The sequence below is a fragment of the Meleagris gallopavo genome, chromosome 3 (genome assembly GCF_000146605.3).
Source record: "Meleagris gallopavo isolate NT-WF06-2002-E0010 breed Aviagen turkey brand Nicholas breeding stock chromosome 3, Turkey_5.1, whole genome shotgun sequence".
NCBI lineage: Eukaryota > Metazoa > Chordata > Aves > Galliformes > Phasianidae > Meleagris > Meleagris gallopavo.
Genome location: NC_015013.2, coordinates 68774472 through 68793510, shown reverse-complemented (window position 1 = coordinate 68793510; position 19039 = coordinate 68774472). Strand labels below are relative to the sequence as shown.

The 19039-nt window shown below is 40.3% G+C and overlaps 1 protein-coding gene across 1 annotated transcript in view; it reads right to left on the bottom strand.

Moving 5' to 3' along the window:
- Positions 1-19039, bottom strand: part of LOC104910394 (carbonic anhydrase 2-like) — a 35676-nt gene that overhangs the window by 5378 nt on the left and 11259 nt on the right. The window lies entirely within an intron of this gene.

Genomic DNA, 19039 nt, shown 5'->3' with positions numbered 1-19039 from the left:
ATTTGGAGGCGCAGATCAAACCGCTTAGCTGAGGGGGGGGGGATGCGTTTAAGAAGGAAGAAGACGTTCCTGGTTCTTACTTCAGAGTGTGTTTTCGCGATCGCTCTCAGAGAAGAAGGCAGGTAGAGCTGTGCTCACGTTCGCTCACCTTGTAGGAAATGCGCGCTTATTGCGAGAGCAGTTGAATCACCACTCCCACGGCTGGACGTGGGAAGGGAACTGAGCAGTACATATTTCAGATGTTTTCATATTGCCCAACACCGGCCCGTTTTACGGGAGCACGGGAAAGCGCAGACCTGAGAGCTTCGTACAAAGCGCTGAGCACAGCAGCCCTGCGCCGAGTCCCGCTGCTGCTGTGCCGCTGGGGCTGCTGTGCCCTCGCTCACTCAATCACACCCAGCGGGACTGCAGGCTGTCCTTTGTGAATGCTCCTCTGTGTCCGCTCTGAGCAATTTATTGTTTTGATACAGGAATGATAATGCTGCGGTATTTTATCCCATTTTCTCATTAAAACAGTTTATCCAAATATGTTTTGGTATTTTGTTGTGATTTAGCCCCGGGGTTTGAACTCTGCTGGCTATTGTGAGACTGGGATAGCACTACCGGAACGATCCCATCATTTACATTCAGCGTTGTAAGCTGTGCGTCATTTGTTTTTATTTGTGAAGAGGGAAAAAAGTCCACTGGTACAATGTGGTTACTGTTGCTAATACCAAAAAGAACCAGCTGGGAAATTCCACATAAAAACTGATGGCATTTCTCCGACTTTTTTGAGTATAGGCAGAAAATATTTAAAGCGTATTCCTGATGAACACAGCGTGTGTTCACTCACATTTGCATGCCTCTATTCAAGAGGATTTAGCAACTGCAAGACGGAAAGGCAAAGCTGTATGCACAGAAGTTATTAAGAAATGTGTGTGATGTGGAATAGCAAATGGAAATGCATGTTATAAATGTACTGGCAATTCCTTGTTTGCTCATTGCAGATCCTTTCTGGCAAGCGTTGGCAATCACCCATAAACACACATAGAAAATCCCATGCAGGTAAGTGTCCTTGAAGAATAAAATAGAAAGTATTCATTTGTGCTGTGGGAAGGAATAAGATTTCTGTATATTTCAGAGAGCTTTCTTCTATTTAATCTTGTTATAAAAAATCATTTCAACCCAATTCCGCTGCTCTCTTTATGTCAGGTCTCCACTGACATCAGAGGCAGCTCCACATAAAGAACAAGGAGAGGATGAAGCACAACAGTGTTTGGCATGGCAGGCTTCCTCAGAGAGCTGCTTGGGGTGCTTAGAGGGGAAGTGGAGCAAGCAGCACTACCAGGGGACTGGGGTTTTAATTACATTAATCTTTGTCACACTGCTCCTATGGTATGAGATGCATGCTAAGCATAGGCATCCATCCACAGACTCAAAGTCTGTAGTTCTTAAAATCAAGTCACATGCTATTCAATGTGGTACTTGCAGGGTTATGTCTATGCCAAGAAGCTGCTGTTGTGGGCCTGGTACTGACTGGGGCTCAAGGATGGCAGCCTCCTTTTCCAACTCCTGCCTGTATCAGGCTCCATTCTGTGACTCAAGTTTCATGGCAGAGCACATGAATGAACCATAGAATGGCTTAGGTTGGAAGGAAACTTAAAGACAGTCTAGTTCCAACCCCCCTGCCATGGGCAGGGTTGCCACCCACTGGATCGAGCTGCCCAGGATCCAACTTGGCCTTGAACTAGGGATGGAGCATACACTGATTCTCTGGGCAGCTTGTGCCCATGCTTCACCACTCCGAGTAAAGAATTTTCATAGAATCATAGAATCACAAGGTTGGAAATGACCTATAAGATCATCTAGTCCAACAGTTTTCTCATTACCATTGCTACCACAAGCACTAAATGATATCTCGCAGCTCCTTGTCCAGGCACCTCTTGAACATTGCCAGGGACGGCGACTCCACCACTTCCCTGGGCAGGCCATTCCAGTGCCTGACCACTCTCTGAGAGAAAAAGTTTTTCCTCATGTCTAACCGAAACCTCCTCTGATACAACTTGCGGCCATTTCCCCGGGTTCTGTTCATTGCCTGGCAGAAGAGGCCAAACCCCTATTCACCCCAACCTCCCTTCAGGAAGTTGTAGAGTGCAATGAGGTCTCCCCTGAGCTTCCTCTTCTCTAGACTAAACAATCCCAGCTCCCTCAGCCGCTCCTCATAAAATTTGTGCTCCAGACCCCTCACCAGTTTCATTGACCTTCTCTGGACACACTCCAGGGCCTCAACATCTTTCCTGTAGTGAGGGGCCCAAAACTGAACACTGAACACTGGCCTCACCAATGCTGAGTAGACGGGGATGATCACCTCCCTGCTCCTGCTGGCCACATTATTTCTAATGCAGGCCAGGATGCCATTGGCCCTCTTGGCCACCTGGGCACACTGTCAGCTCATGTTCAGCCGAGCATCAACCAACACCCCCAGGTCTCTTTCTTCTTCACAATCATCTAGCCATCATCCCCAAGCCTATAACGCTGCTTGGGGATTTTATCTAGCCTAAGTTTCCCCTCCTTTAGTTTAAAATCGTTCTCCCTTGTCCTATCGCTATCAGACCATGTAAAAAGTCAGTCCCTCTCTTGCTTATAAGCTCAAGTACTGGAAGGCTGTAATGAGGTTTCCCCAGAGCCTTCTCCATCCTCCGAGTGAGGGAGTTGGGTGCTGGTAACAGCATAACTGAGATAACACTGCAGAAGCTGCTTACCAGGGACAAGAAGCGAGGTGTATTAGCAACAGCAGAAGAACATCATGTACATGAACATACATCTGCAGAAGCTCAAACATCCCAGGTTTGTACAGTATGATGCATAAGCTTGCTCCTCTGCCACAATGCTGCTGAAATCTGTAGAATGACACATATCCGTGAGGCCTTCTTGCACATACAGAATGTGTAGGAGCAGTTCCTAAAGCAAATGTTCACAAATCCCATGGCAATAGAAGCATTATAAATACATTTCAAGCAATACAAATACAGGGAACAGATTAGATAATTAATGTACCCTTTTGACTACTCACGACTCTGACATTAACACTGTGAGTAGAAAAGATGCCATTGTCATCCTGTCTCCCATTTCTGTACTGTTGCCAACAAATATTGTGTGCATTTTTTCTTGTTTGGAGCAATCCCCACACATTCTGAAGGTGTTTAGAAACTAATAAAAACATTTTTCTTCATCTCTCTTGTGTTTCTCAGAATTAGATCATACTTAAATGTGGTAAACAAACAAATCTACGGATTTCATAGTACTTCTGAATCATAGCCCTAAGTGCAAACAGAAGCTGCCCTGATGGCTTCAGTAAATGCAAACTGTTCACTGAGGTACTTCCAAACTGTTCGTGACACTCATCCTTGGCCAAACAACAACACAAAGCTTATGCTTCACTTTGGCCCCATTTGATCTCACACATCCCAGCACAGTGGTTGACTAAGCACCAAAAGGAACGCATCCTCTTTGTCCACGATTATTATTATTTTGGAATCACTGAAATCACTGAAAATGTCAGTATAGATGAAAAAATGGCACAAGTCCTTCCATTGCAAAGCTTTTTTTCTCTCTGCTTTAGTCAGTCGCCAACTTCTGCGAGCATCCTAGCTGCAGGAATAGTCACGAAAAACATGCATCAGCCTCCAGGGTGGTTTCAGCAGAAGTGCACACAGTGATCACCACAGTACGTGTAGTCTTTTATTCTTGTTGTTGTTGTTTTCTTTTTGACAATTTTGTCTCTGCTCCTGTAGAACCATGCAACATTGTGATTCATGCCAGCTGTTCTGTGAAACTTAAATTATAGAATTTAATATTTTGTCCTACGCTAAGGTCAGGTGGACCCTTTACCAGTAATTTTTCATGAGATAATAATGCAAGTATCAACATTGCAAGTCTCATGTCATATCAGTACAGTAGAAAAGGACTGCCTGCTTCTGCCAACTTCTGGTTATTACTGATACAGCTATGAATACACATTTAAGTAAACAAGTATGCCAAAATGAACAACCTTGAGTACATGAATAACCTCAGTTTCCAGACTAAAGCTATGCCACAATTCAGTGAAATTGCACCTACTGAGTAAAGCCCTATACAGTGTAAATATGATGTCATCAAAGGCATTTCATTATTGATTTTGGTTTTGACTGGAACATTTAGCTAGGTTGCTCTGAAAGTAATGCTTTCTATTTATTTCCATGGAAACAAAGTGCACAATAACAGTGTTTGATAGACCGAAGTCTCAGCTACAAAACACTGTTTTTCAACATAGTCATCACCATTAGCTGTGCATTTTCACCAGCAATGAACAAGAACCTACATGCCGTGCTCATAAAAATCTGCACGAGCTGAGGTAACCCACTGTCATTGTCAACACTGCTGAAATGCCTCAATGTGCTCATATCCATTTTTTGGTCTCCATAAATGTTCAGCAAGCATCGATGAAGGCCAATGGGTGTAATTTTTTCTGCTTGGAGGAATTCAGTCCCACACCTTTGCTTTATATTCACTTCCATGTCAAACACCATTTTGTCAAACTTCCCATACGCTGCCATCTATCACACAGCAAAAAAATGTAATGGAATATTGGTGGGAAGGTTCGAGTCCTACTGCCATTCCACCAACATCTGCTCTGGGGTTGTGGGCAAACATAAAATAGGAGGCATTATTTTCAGAGCAGTCCTCATATTTGTATTCACACCTTCCCATTCCAGGCTGGTGTACTGGCTCACCAATTGCACTCCTTGATATTTTGGGCTGTCTCACAATGTGGCCTATAGCTGTCTAGTCCTTATAGCTCCAGGTGTTATTTCCTTGTTTATTGTTACTTCCTTTTTACACGTGGATGTGTCAGTACTCATCATCCCATCTTTTTTGCCTATATATCTTCTTGTACGTATGCTCTATTAATCTCACAAACTGCCTTCTTGTGACTTCTCCTATTAAAACTGCATCAGATGGTGAACTCGTAGCAGCTCTCACTGTCAGTCCTTGATACGGAATGTACATAAGAGTATTGCAAGGATATGGCAGCAGAAGCTCACCAGCATGACTCAGTACAGCACCGCACAAGCAAAGCAGTTAAAAATGGCTTATAAACTAATAAAAGCCACTGAGTTCCAGCTGTTCCATAAGCAAGTCACTTCCTATTCCTCTGAGGACAAAATCTTGGCAAGAAACACCAATAGTTTTTGGAAGACAGGGGAGATAACGTACATGAGGTCAAGGGCAGCAGGCTAGAGATTTCTCTTTTAATAAGTTCCCAGCAACCAAAGGTCTTGTTTTTGCTTCTGAGATCCTCAGAGTACTCTTGGCCCAGTGCAGAGCTCCCACCTTCAGAAGGTTGTGCAGAACTCAGCTTCTGAGGCAGAAAAGATTCTGGAAATTCTAACTCCATGTTATTTTCTGTGCCCAACCTGCAGAGATGATAATGTACCCAACACCATGGCCTGCTGAGATTTTTTGCAGACTAAAATAATCTCCCTGTATAAATGCAAGAGAGGGAGATTTCAGCAGATGCAGTGAGAATCCCAGTGGGAATCTCAGACTTGCAAAGCTTTTCTCTGGCCCCAGAATAATTATCCACAGAAAGTCAAGTGTCTTAGCAGCACTACCTGCTGGATCACATTCTGCATATGAGTCTTTTTTTCTCTCAAAATTTTAAAGACTGCTTGCGTTCCTAAACTGTGACGTAATAAATAATGACTGTCCTGCATGTGAACAAAATCAAATGCCTCCTGGTACAATTATCACAGTGCAGCAGCAGAATTTATAGGGTGAGCTGGCCCTATACAGGACTGTAAGTTAGAAGTTGTGTGGTTATATAAGGAAAACCTATTATGTGAAAATAAAGAAGCATTTTTGAGGTAAAAAGTGGCTTTTAGCATGCACTTAAGACAGTGTTATCTCCAAATTCCCAATTCAGTGTTTTCTACTTCAAAATAAATCTGTTCCTGTCACCAAATTCTGAATTGCATATATTACCTGGGATCAGGGGAATATGCTTACCCTGAATAGAATGAAGATCAGAACATAAATGTAAGCGAGGTTTTAGGCAGGAACAATAAACAAGGGCTGCTCTGAAAGTAATGCCTCCTATTTTATTATGTGAAAACACCGAAAGTCGTGAAGTCGTATTCAACCAAATGCCTCTGTAAAGGGACATTCTAAGACTTTTTATTAGATCCTATGCTAAGCTCTTCATTTTAACACAGCAGTGTTGCTTCTCAAAGTAAGAAGTGCAAGCAAAGAAGGTAAACTGCTTGTCCTGTACTATCTGGAATAACTGTCTACCCTATGTGTAAAAATCATGTCAGGAAAGTGCTCGTGGATTGGAAAAAACAATATTGGACATGCAAAGGGACCATGACAGCTGTGTATAGAGCAGTAACCAAGGAGAGGTTGCAGAGGAGCTTTGTGAGTTGCCACAGGGTAGAAGTTGGGTTTGAAAGCCATTTTTCACTGTGCAGAAAAGACTTGCATTCTGCACAGAGATGGATGGTGCCTGAACAGCTATAAAAGCACTGTGCAAAAATTCCAAGTGCCAAAGTAACAAATACTCTGTTGATTTTGTTACTTTCTCTTGCTAAAGTTCCACATCCAAGAGAGCAGGAAATTGTAGAATAAAATCTCTTATTACCAACAGAGCTTCATCCAGCTTTGTCTAAAAGCTGTGAACAACTCTTCATACGAATCCATGATTTTTGACATTGATGGGTGTAAACTAGAATGATGAATATGAGCCTTAGCCTTCGACCCAAAATTTATAGCCTCCAATTCTAGTGAAAAATTGCAAGCTGGACTGGGTGATCTCAGCAGCTATGTGAGTATGTCACTGAATTGGATGTGGTTTCAAAGTAGTAATGAAACCTGCCAGCGTCTGCAAATACTTCATAAATCAGTGAAATAGCATCATAATACATACCCCTTTTTATTGCATGGGTAAATAATTAAGCTTCGTGTTGAGAAAATATTTGATGGTTTGTTTAAATTTCTATCTAGGAATAACATATTATGTAGTAGGGTTCTGAGAAATCTATTTTGCTATATATTTCTGTGTATGTATTTCTGTGTATATTTTTAGAGGGGTGCCTCTAAAAAACAGCTTGTGTATTCCAAGTAAATTCAATGAGAGGTAGTGTTACTGGGCAAAGGACTTTCAGATTTTTAAGCGTTTCATATCAGAATGGATTGTTATAGCAAATAAAACTCAAGCCTCTATCTCAAAGCTAATCTTTCTGTCCCTATATTCTTTTCTTCCTAAGTAATATACCAACATTATTACCCTACTTCTGTCAGCAATGTATTACATACCACAGTCAGCAATATGGACACAGCCTTCAGAAAGAATGCTGAATTCTTTCTTTTCTTATATTTGTGTGCTGATTTTTGGATTTTAAAGGTTGCACACACTATCAGGAAATACACCCATCATCATAGTCTGGCTTTGTTTACGTTTCCTCTCAGACACTTCATCTTCCTTTCTCTTCATTCTAGAAATATACGAGATACACACACACACACACAACCACAACTGCACAAACACAACTTCTTAGGTTAGTGTATGATAATAACACATCTGTGTTTTTTTTTTTTTCTGCTGTTGTTGTTGTTTTTAAACTTAGTTTTCAGCAGGAGAGAGATACAGAGAGAGATACAATCAGTTCAGTAATAATCAACAGTGACCCTACTCACGAACAATGAATATAACATCACCTGCTTCACTTTTTAGTTCTTTTTTTTTTTCCTGCAGAATACTTCACTATATTTAAATTGAAACTTTGGTTTTTGGCTGTGAAATATTGATGATTTAAAAATAAATTATATCCACTGAAGTTGAAAAAGGAAAGCTCATTATGGGTATTATGTACGCTTTGTCTTTAATCAGCCAAGGTGCTCTCTCAAATAGCTACAGTCAGGAGTACAAAAGCTTTTAAATAGCTTAGTAAAGAAGCTGCAATCCATCTCACAAGGTTCAAATCAGTTCCCCTTTTTCAGCGGCATGTATAATCAAAGCAGACTGTAAGTCCAGACTTGTAGGTCAGCCAAACTCTTTTTAGTACAGGCTGTGAAAATGTAAAGCAAAGGTGATTTTCTAAATTTTGACCCAGAATGAACTCTGCAGATTCGGGCTAAGATGATGTGAATAATGAAAGTAGCTTGGAGCTGGCTGAACTAGTTTTTACTTACTTCTTTAACAGCTGTTAAAGTTATTGAAAAAAATCAGTCCCCATGAGTGGACAGCATCAGTGATTAAACAAATTACACTTAAAGACTTGTGTTGAAATATATATTGTCTGCAACCCACTCTATCTGCTAGTCTGGTGTACAGCCAGAAGAAGCTTCTGCTTGTAGGCAGAACACAAGGATATACTCTTTGTGAATGCATACAAAGCAGAGGTTTTGAATATATATTATTGCCCTGGTGAGGCCACATCTGGAGTACTTTGCCCAGTTCTGGGCTCCCCAGTTCAAGGAAGACATGGAACTACTTGAGAGTCCAGCAGAGGGGTATAAAGATGGTAAAGGGCCTGGAGCACATCTCTTTCAAGGAATGGCTGAAACCCAGGACTGTTCAGCTTGGAGAAGAGAAGACTGAGAGAGGATCTTATCAGTGCTTGTAAATATCTCAAGGGTGGGTCTCAAGTGAATGGGGCCCAGTAGTGCCCAGTGACAGGAAAGGTGCAAAAGGCACAAACTTAAACACAAGAGGTTCCATCTATGCGTGAGAAAGAACACTGAGGGTGACAAAGCACTGAAATAGGCTGCACAGAGAGTCTGTGGAGTCTTTTCTCTAGAGATATTCAAGACCCATCTGGATGCTTTCCTGTGCAACCTGCTGCAGGGAACCTCCTTTAGTTGGGGGGTTGGACTCTGATCTCCAGAGGCCTCATCCAACTCCTACAATTCTGTGATTCTGTGATCTAAACTAATCAAAACTGAAATTTATAATCATATTTGAATTTTTCTAGTTTATTACATTTTTATTTATCACATCTCACATAATAGACTTTTCAATTCAGAAATCAAAGTTCAGTAATGTAGCTGCTATCTTTGTAATTCATTCTGGTTTTCATTATATTTCTCACTCATGCACATCTGAACATTCCTATTCAGTAAGCATTAGCATCTCTCAATCTTCTTCAGGATTCTGATCGGATTAGTATTCTCCCAGGACTGATACACTATGCCGACCTGTTTTGTAAATACAACTCATTTTAAAAGCCTTTCAAAATGTACAAATAACTGTACATTGTGTATAAAACTGTTATTATAGATACCAACAACCGTAAATAATTAGTAACTACTACCTATTTAATATCAAAACATCACATAAACTACTTTTGCCATTAAATTCTGAATATAGTCTGGACTGGCAGCAGGATATAAACTCTTTCCCATCACTCGTTTTAAGAATATTTTTCAAAGAATGGAACTAAAACTCAATTCAGAGCATAGTAATTAAGTACACCTCATTGTCTGAGTTCAGAGGAGAAATAGTCCTGATCCTCTGAAAGAAAACAATGATTGCTAGGAAATAATTACCAGCACAGAGAACATTGGTATCTTCATCTCCTCGGTCTTGTTGCTTACAAAAGCTGGTTTCCACATTTCATTCCATTATAAAGCACATCACTTTTGGTAGTAGTGATTTTGTTTGTCACTAATTCCTTGGGAAACAGGCATGGTTAACCAGCTAAAGTATGTATGCGGCTTCAGCAGAATGTGCATCTGACATATATTTGAGTAAGCCCGATTTTAACATGCAAATTGTTGGTTTTGAAAATAGCTAAATAACTATGTAATAAGTTCACAGCAAAGAAGACACTTCGCACAATGGTGTATTGACCCAGAAAAAGGTCTGTGATAGTGTTGCATAAGCCATTAGAGTTCTTTCAGTGGCAGTGATGTGTTGCAATTGCCAGTGCAGGGGACAAGTCTTGTAGAAATACACGCAGAGAGAAGGTGGTTAATGTGAGGATAAAGATGCACATGCATAATAAGCAACTCAGAATAGAGGATCCGGTAATAAAATTAATAAAAAGACAACAGTAATGGTTTATAACTTCTCTGATAACTTAGCACTGTGACTTAGCACAACAGAGCAATGTTCCACAATGAGAAAGAATTAAGAATTGCTTGGCTTCTTATAAAATATCATGTTGTGTCTGCTGAACTCATGCTGTGGCCAAAACCAAGCATTACAGCAGTCGATTATTGCTACCATTTGAAATTTCTATATACAGAGGAGAAAATTTTGAAGCAACATCCCAGAATGAAAAGTAATACAGAGGGGCACATTGACATCACTGCACTGAATAAAACAGGCTGGTGAGGCTGACTATGCCCACTCAGAAATACACTTTATTTGAAGAAATTGCTTAGATGAAGATTGTCATTTAGTGTGGGAGTGGTTTTACAGTATGAAATGGAAGCATCCTAGTTGATATGGTGGCAGTAAAAAGGCCAGTCAGCTTCTTCTTGAAAAGGAAAGGAGCACACCTCAGACTGTGCTGTCTTGGTCAAGCTTACCTGCTGAAAGACTGAATTAAAGTCAATTTCTCAACAAATACAGATCAAGTTGCAGGATATGGAAGATTTCTGTGGTAGTAAGACACTATTACAGCATTCATAAATATTTAATTTAAGAAATCAAAAAGCAATTTTCAAGCAAACAATCAAGAAATTTTCATAGCATGTTACTATGCAGAGGCAAGAAAAGGGAGAAGTAAAACCTAGACTTTCACATAGCTTCCATGAGCTCGCTAAAACCTCTGATGCAGTCAGAAATTGAGACTGAAGATTCTTAGAAAGTGTTTTTCCAACAGCAGCTGTTAATTTCTAGGAATCTCCATTAGATGCAAGGCAAAGTAGAGGTCAGTCAGGATTCTTCTAACACTTTGTTGTAATGAATATAAAAAAATGATGCATTTTAGAGCATCATGTTCTGCTTGCCCTGCTTAGAACATGAGGCACGATGACTTCTAACCTCCAAAATAGGACTTCAGATTCAATTCAAAATGCAAAAGTGCAATTTTTTTTAATAGTTTCGTAGGATGGATTAAAATAAACTGTTCGTGCTAGTGATTCACTCACTGATGGACATTTCTGAGTGACATTTAAGGCCTCTTCTTGCTTTGGAAGTACTCTGAACAAATCACTAACATTATTTCTTGAAAAGTTCTTAACAACTGTGTACTTTCTGCATCCAACAAAAGAACTGCATTTTAAGTCAGTAATGAGTTTGCTTACATTACAAGCACCTTGTATGTCTGTGTCACTAGAGATACTATAGATAGTCTCCTGCAAAAGGAAGAAACATTTCTGTCAAATTGCCATAGTTAATATGTTGTCCACACAGGATCAAGTTCTCTTCTAGATTAAAGATATATCAAATGCTTGTACCTTCCCCTGTGTTGAACAGGGATAAAATCTGGCTTTTGAACAGGACAGACATCTCTTCACAAACCAACATAGTATAGTTTATGAGGTGATACAAGCTGACCTATGATGAAGCAGCATTTTCATCAAGCCTTTACTCGTGGTAGTTCTACTATGAGGGCAGAACATATTTAGATGTTTAAAGGAACAAGTAGCTCTTAGTTAGGGAAAGTGAGAACGTGAAAAGATGACATGCAATTGTTAAGAAAAGGCTCCAAGTATTGTATGATTGATAGTCCAAAATATTACTTGACTGTGGCCATGAGTTGTACCAGATCCTCTGAAAAGCTGAGGGAAGGAAGAATTCTGGTGATGATTCATAGTGATGCCAGCTTCTCCTTGTGGACAAGGTTAAGCTGTGGGCACAAAATGCACTGGTGTGACTCCAGATTCTTCTTCCAACAGCTGAAGGCTGCTCACCAGACCTTATGCTCACAGAGGCTCATTGCCAGTCAGAGACACACCCCTTCAGCATGGAAGCTGCACCATAATTGCTTGCAGGTTACAAGAAATTTACATGCCAAAATATGGCTACCTCTGCCTTGAAGACACATATGGCTAGGTGTTGCTAACATCACAGTTCATGTGGATTATTTGCTGCACAGAAAGTAATGGAGACTAGGATGATATAAAAACACCTCTGAGCAGGAACAGTTTGCATGTGGACTGGAAAGCAAGACAAAGGACTGATCGACAGCGTCAGCAGAAACAGCAGCAATCCCAAAGGCTCTGAACACCAGTGCAAATTGTGCAATACAAGATGTTGATTGCATATAGACCTGCAGTCATTTGTCTGCTCACTGACCTTGAAAACACACCCTCTCTGCTTCACGTCTATTCTTTACAAGTGATGTACACTGACAACAGTCCAACATTTCACCACAGGAAGGGTTCTGGGGAAAAGGTTACACAGAATTCATTGTGGACTGTTAAACTATTCCAGACCCAAAAACCAACTGCCAAACTGACAGTCACTTTGGAGAGTAACTATAGGGTGCTTCAGTAACAAATGATTATTTTGTCAAGTTATATAACTTGTCCAGTTAGATTAATATGCCAGTGGCAGAATCAGACCTGCATAAATAGTGAACTGTCTTTATCATTACATTGTAGAATAATCTGTAATTGTGCTTAACAAAGAAATGCAATCAGAATCCATGCATTTTTTTAATATGTCCATTATATAATATGTTCTATATTATAGGCAAAACTAAAAACTATAAAAAATGTTTTAAAACTACCTCTAAACATTTTATCAGAATAAACCTAAATTGAAAAGGTATGTTCTGTGGGGATAGAACAAGGGGAAACAGCCATAAACTGGAACATAGAAAGTTCTGCAACAATATGTGAAGGAACTTCTTCACAGCGAGAGTGATGGAGCACTGGCACAGGCTGCCCACGAAGGTTGTGGATTCTCCTTCTCTGGAGATACTCAAGACTTACCTGGATGCCTACCTGTGCAGCCTGCTGTAGCGGGCCTGCTTTGCAGGGGGGTTGGACTCGATGATCTCTGGAGATCCCTTCCAGCCCCTTCAGTTCTGTGATTCTTTGATTTTTATGTATTATCTGCATAGTTTTTGCCAATAAGCTCCATCAGATGATAAAGAACTGGATTTTCTCTGAAAGCAACATGTATCAGCCTTAAAGCCCTCCCACTTCTGTGTCTGACTAGTTTATGCAAGAAAAAAGTAGTGGGTGTGGATAGCTCAGAATTAGATGTATGTGATAATTGTATCTTGGTCTTTGTTAAAATTTCAGTCATTGAATGTTGTAGTCACTGAAAAGTAGATTTTATTCAGTGGCTTGTGTGCAAGCATTTCACATAAGTTTGTGCCTGGCAGACATGGCAGACTTAGAAAAGTGAGCAAAACTAGCCGTAACAGCCTTAGGTTTGGTCAGAATTGCAATACGTCTCAGGAAAAGAATTTGTATAATCAAATCTACCTGCTCTATAAGTTGCATGTTAGTATTTCATGCCAGCAAAAAATCCATATAAATGTAATGTTGCATTTATCTATATTACGTTCCAGGAAAAGTTCCAAGAATGGCAACAGTATATGACTGCAACAGCCTCATTAAACATATATATATATACATTTCCTTTAAAAAGACAGAAAAGAGAAAATAGGTTACCCTTTAGTGTTAATAAAATGCTAAACAAACCTGACTGCATGGGACTTGGCTCTGAAACAAAGTAAATATTTTGTCTGGTTACAAGGCATGTAATAGCTTCTGGATGAGGTATCAATCTGAGACATCTTCTGCTTTATGCTAATATTTACACAGGGGATGAACAGGGTTTTTAGCTTACGTGTCCTTAACATAAAAGTCAGTATGAATAATATAAGAGAACAGGCACACAATGTGACATGTATTATCTTTTCTCTTAACTGCCTCCTATTTCACTTCACAGCATTCATAAAGTACCAGGTCTAGCACAGCACAAGCTGGTGACAGCATGACATGTTTATCATGAACACTGACCTTCAGTTCAATACTTATAACTGGCAGTTACTCCATACATGTTGTTCTTCCCTCAGTTACTCCATACATGTTGTTCTTCCCTCAAAGTATCCAAATTTCTCTTGAAGCATCACGTCTCTTTCCTGGTCCGTATCTTGATTCTATCTTTCTGAAGTCTTGATGTATTTTATCCTCATTTTAGAATCTAGAATCTAGTAGACGTGGCCCAAATAATGACTTCTGTTTTTTCAGCTTCTCCATTGCATTTGTTAACTCTCTTTCTTAACACTTCTAATTTCTCTCTGGGCAGCCTAGTCTAGTGGTTGGTGACCCTGCTCATGGCAGGGGAGTTGAAACTAGATGATCATTACGTCCCTTTCAATCCAGGCCATTCTGTGATTCTATGATTCCCTCCCACTTTTCCTTATACTCTTCTTCTCCTGTGGATAATTCATCCAAATCATCCAGACAGTTTGTCTCTGCTTTTCTGTAGTTTATCTTACTTGTTCTGGGATGATTTGATGAATTTCTGATAATATCAGTTCATGCCTTATATTTCAAGCATTAGCATGCCTTCTGATCTTTTGGGTTGTTTTCCAGAGAAATCTGTTAGAACTAAACATGGATTTCTATCTCATTTCTCCCTTACACTTTCTGCAGTGCATATGAAGTTTTTCAGTCTGGTGGCAGAACATCTAAACTCTTCAAATAAAAGACTTGTCTCATTGCAAGCATTTTTCCTGTTAAGTGACTCCATTCCCTCACTTAAGAATTGAGTCTTTATATGTCTACAGTGATAACAACCTGAGTTAGCAGGCTTATATTTAAGAATAATATGATCTGAATTTACAAAACAATCTTATGAGAATACATGAGTTAGAAGTTAAACCTACCTTTTTACCTGCAAGTTTGTCAGGCTAAATGTAGCAGTGAGGAGTAACCAGGCAGAGGCTGAGCTGTCCATGACAGCCAACAGTTTGCATTTCTGTGTCCTCTAGAAACATTCCTTTCCTCCTGCTCTTACTTTCTGAAAACTGTATAGCCATAATGAAGTGGTAGTTAATCTCCACTTCCACCAAATAGTTTAATCATTAATACTAATTATAGTCACTAAATTCTTCCAAACATCTAATCTAATTTTCTCCTTTTAGTTTAAAGCCATGCCCCTTATCCTATCACTATCAGACCCTGTAAAAAGTCGATCTCCTCCTCCTTATAAGTTTCCTTCAAGTACTGGAAGGCTGCAATGAGATCTCCACAGAGCCTTTTCTTCTCCATACTAAACAAGTAAAGATCCCTCAGCCTTTCTTCATAAGAGAGATCCTCCAGCCCTCTGATCATCTTTGTAGTCCTCCTCTGGAGCTGCTCCAACTGCTCCACATCCCTCTTCTACCAAGTGCTTGGGGCCTGGATGCAGTACTCCAAACGAGGCCTCATGACGGCTGAGTAGAGGAGAATAAATCCCCTCCCTCTCCCTGCTGGCCATCACTTTTCTAACGCAGCCCAGAACACTGCTGGCCTTTCAGACTGCAAGATCACACTGCTGGTTCAATCTAGCTTTTCATCCATCAGGCCCCCCAAGTCCTCTTCTGGGCTGCTCCGAGTGACTTCTCCTCCCACAATATATGCATTTCTGTGCCTGAACCAAAGTGCAAAACCTTGCTCTTGGCTTTGTTGAACCTTATTAGGTTCACATGGGTTTGCTTTTTGAGCCTATCCAGGTCCCTCTGGATGGGATCCCTGTTTTACTGTATCAACTGCATTACTCAGCTTGGTGTCATCAACAAACTTGCTGAGGGTACACTCAATTCCACTGTCTATGCCATTGATGAAGATGTTGAAGAGTCAAGTTTCCTGCTTTCACAGATGCTGTCTGTCACTTCTATACAATTTTTTTTTTTTTTTAATACAAAAAGGGATGAGAGCATTGTTAATTGCTATTTTCACAAGGGTTGTTGTTTTCCATACTGTATGCTTATCTTCGTCTAAGAGAAGACAAGGAAATACCTTCCTATGCTTCCTTTCACTTCCTTACCCTGCTCATCCTCCCTAAACTACATGCTTTTCTAGCAAAAATTGAAATAAATTTCAGCACCCAAGATCTTCCCTCTTTATAATACCACTGTTGCAGTTTTATATGGATAAGCAGTTTGCAGGTAAAGGCAATCATTTTCTGAAACTGATGAGAGCGAGCAGGTGCAGCTGCTTAATTACACTTTGCTGTAAAACCACAGACCATGACAGGTATGTCTGTTTAACTGTTGCAATTTTCAGTCCTGCAGTTATCAGGCATCATAGTCTGGGTCTGAATGGAAAACGTCTGGCATCACAGTGTCAGAAAAAGCAAGATAGTATTGTTAAAGAATTAAATAGCAATGGTCAGTGTGCTCCTTGTTGGCACGCTTTTAGGCAATTCAGATCCTAAAGTTTGCAGGTTTCATTCTCTGTTCTGTCTTTTTTTGCAGGTCCAGGCATCATGGCTTTTCAGCACTACAGCCATTCCAGACCACACAGATATTACAGGTGCCCAAATGCACCTGCGGGGTTGCTGGGTAACCAGAAATTCCAGGCATTTGGGGAAGGGAGGTGCAAACAACAAAACAATGAGCTCAAGTGCTCAGGCTCCTGCTGCACTACACAAGGTGTGCTAAACATCTTACTGGGGCTTAAAAAGGAAGTGCTCTGCAACAGGCAGCAAATGACTACTATTACATAATTCTACTAGGCAAGCTGCTAGCAAGCCTCTGTTTTCTTTGTTGAATCTCATTTTCATGAACCTAGGGTTAATTGTTTCACTTTTGAAATTCCTGGTATGTTCTGGTTTGCTTATATTATTTCCCTGACTGCTCTTACTATATTTATTTGCTTAATATCTTATCCTTTCTTGTTTACAAATAAATAAATATAAATACTATAATTAGGAGCTTCATGAAAATTTAAGGAAATATCAGTTCCTTAGAATAAAAATTTATAGATACCTCCATGATACTGAGTCTGTAAGAGAATTTAACAGGTATTGACTATAGCAAGAAAAAAAAAAAGCCACAAATAACACTAAAGCAATATGCAGTTACAAGTTAACAAAAAAATAGAAGAAAAAAAGAAAGCCCTTTCACCATAAGATTGGAAAGACATACCTAGCCATAGTTGCAGCAACTCCATTTTCCAGGCTTCCTATATAATTTAAAAACTGAGCAACGTACAGATAAAATACTGCACCGGCTGACCACTGTCAGTAGAAACATGTTTGCATTGAGTCACTCAGACCTTTGAGGCACCTTGTGGTGACAACTTTTACACTGTTTATCTCTGTTTCTTGACCTTTGGTAAGTGTTAATACTTCAGACTATCCTGGGTGCAGTCTTGGAAGCTATTGGTGTACAGATCTCATCAGATCAGATTCTCTAAAAGTTACAGAGCAGTTTCTCTTCTGCAAGGAAAAACAGTGAAAGCATACTGAGGCACAGTGTCACAGATTAAGATAGACAAGAAAGACATTATACTGGTTAAGAAATTGCCCATGAGAAATTGTGCTATGTAGTCATTAAATGCAACATTAGAAAAAGTGTACTGTTTTATGGTACATTAATGTTTGCTCCCGTTAATAGAAAAACAAACAAACAAACAAACAAAAATAGTGATTTGAACAGTCCTAGGCTGCAGTCTAGCTCTTTGCTTTTCTTTCTGCCTGCCTGAGACTCAGAAAATGAAAGAACAGTTAAGCGCTTCTCCATGGACTGTGTAAAGGTAACATGAGGACAGCCTCTCTGATCACCCCATTGATGGCCTCCACTGAGGAAGTGGAGGGACACTCTACCTCCTTTATTGGGGGCATTCCTCAGTTAAGATAAAATTTAAATCAATCTATATTATGCAAAATAGGTGCTGAGTAAGAAGTGTCCCTGAGATTATAGAAAATATGAGCTATCAAATATAGAAATAAGTTGTTCCTCCACTATTTTGGGATTCATCTTGATTCTCTTTTCCCTCTTTAGACTGCTAAAAAGAAGATTTAAATAAATTTGACAGATGCAACTGCATCTTGTTTACCAGCTGAAACACAGGTGAACATGTCATACCTGCCACACACCTCTAGAAGCCTCACTCTGCAAGATACAGAGCATTATTTACAGAACCACAGAAAACTCCATGGTGTTTTGTACCTTTGACCTTTGCTAGAAAACACTTGATAGCCTTTCTACAGGTTAAGGCTTTACATTTTAATCCCTTTCATCAAACAGTGGAGAGTCTTACTCCTGCCTCCAGCAGGGTTTATAAGGTTTCTTTCACAATGCAGATTTAATTATTTGGACACAGTATGCATACCATTGTGTACAGAGATAATGAGTGAGCATCTAAAGGGCTACAGCGGAATGCATGTTCATTCATGCTGACCCAAAAAGACCCTTCAAAAATGGAGACTGAAACCACAGAGTATCAGAAGCCACAACATCAAATTCATTTGTCTGTGTGCTGGCTGTAGGCAAATGTGGATATAAAAGTAGCTTATCTTTATTTTCTGTTACAGTGGGTCTTGTGATTGTATGGACTTGTAGACTTGTATCAACCACAAAATCTCAACAGTGATGATAAGTTGCTTTGAAAGGGAAAAGGCCTACATTTTTGTGATTAAATCCAACTTGCATACAGAGGGCGAAAGAAAGATTATATCAGACATGAACACATGGCAGCAGCCTGCACCCATCCCCTGCAATTCTTTCCTCAGCGAGTTCAAATCCTCATTAATCTGATCCCTGCTTTCAGCACAGACCCAAATTTCTACCATGCTGTGCCCCATATTTTTCACAAGGCTCCGGGCCCGGCGTGGCTGGAGCTCACCCTGCTCCCCAGACAGGGCCGGGGCGAGGCAGCAGGTTCCGCACCGCGGGCTGAGATGCAGCCCTTGCTCTGTGCGATGGCATTGCGCAGCTCAGCATCAGGTAACCCGTGTTACGTAACGGAATCTGATAACAGTGCTTGCACACGTAGCTACTGATCCCCGTCTTCACGTCTGCATATGTATTAAAATACAGTATGATAACAGTAAGCCGGAGCTGTTTTCGGACTGTCACGGACCATACCACGGCTCACCCAACCGTCCTCACCGCTCCCA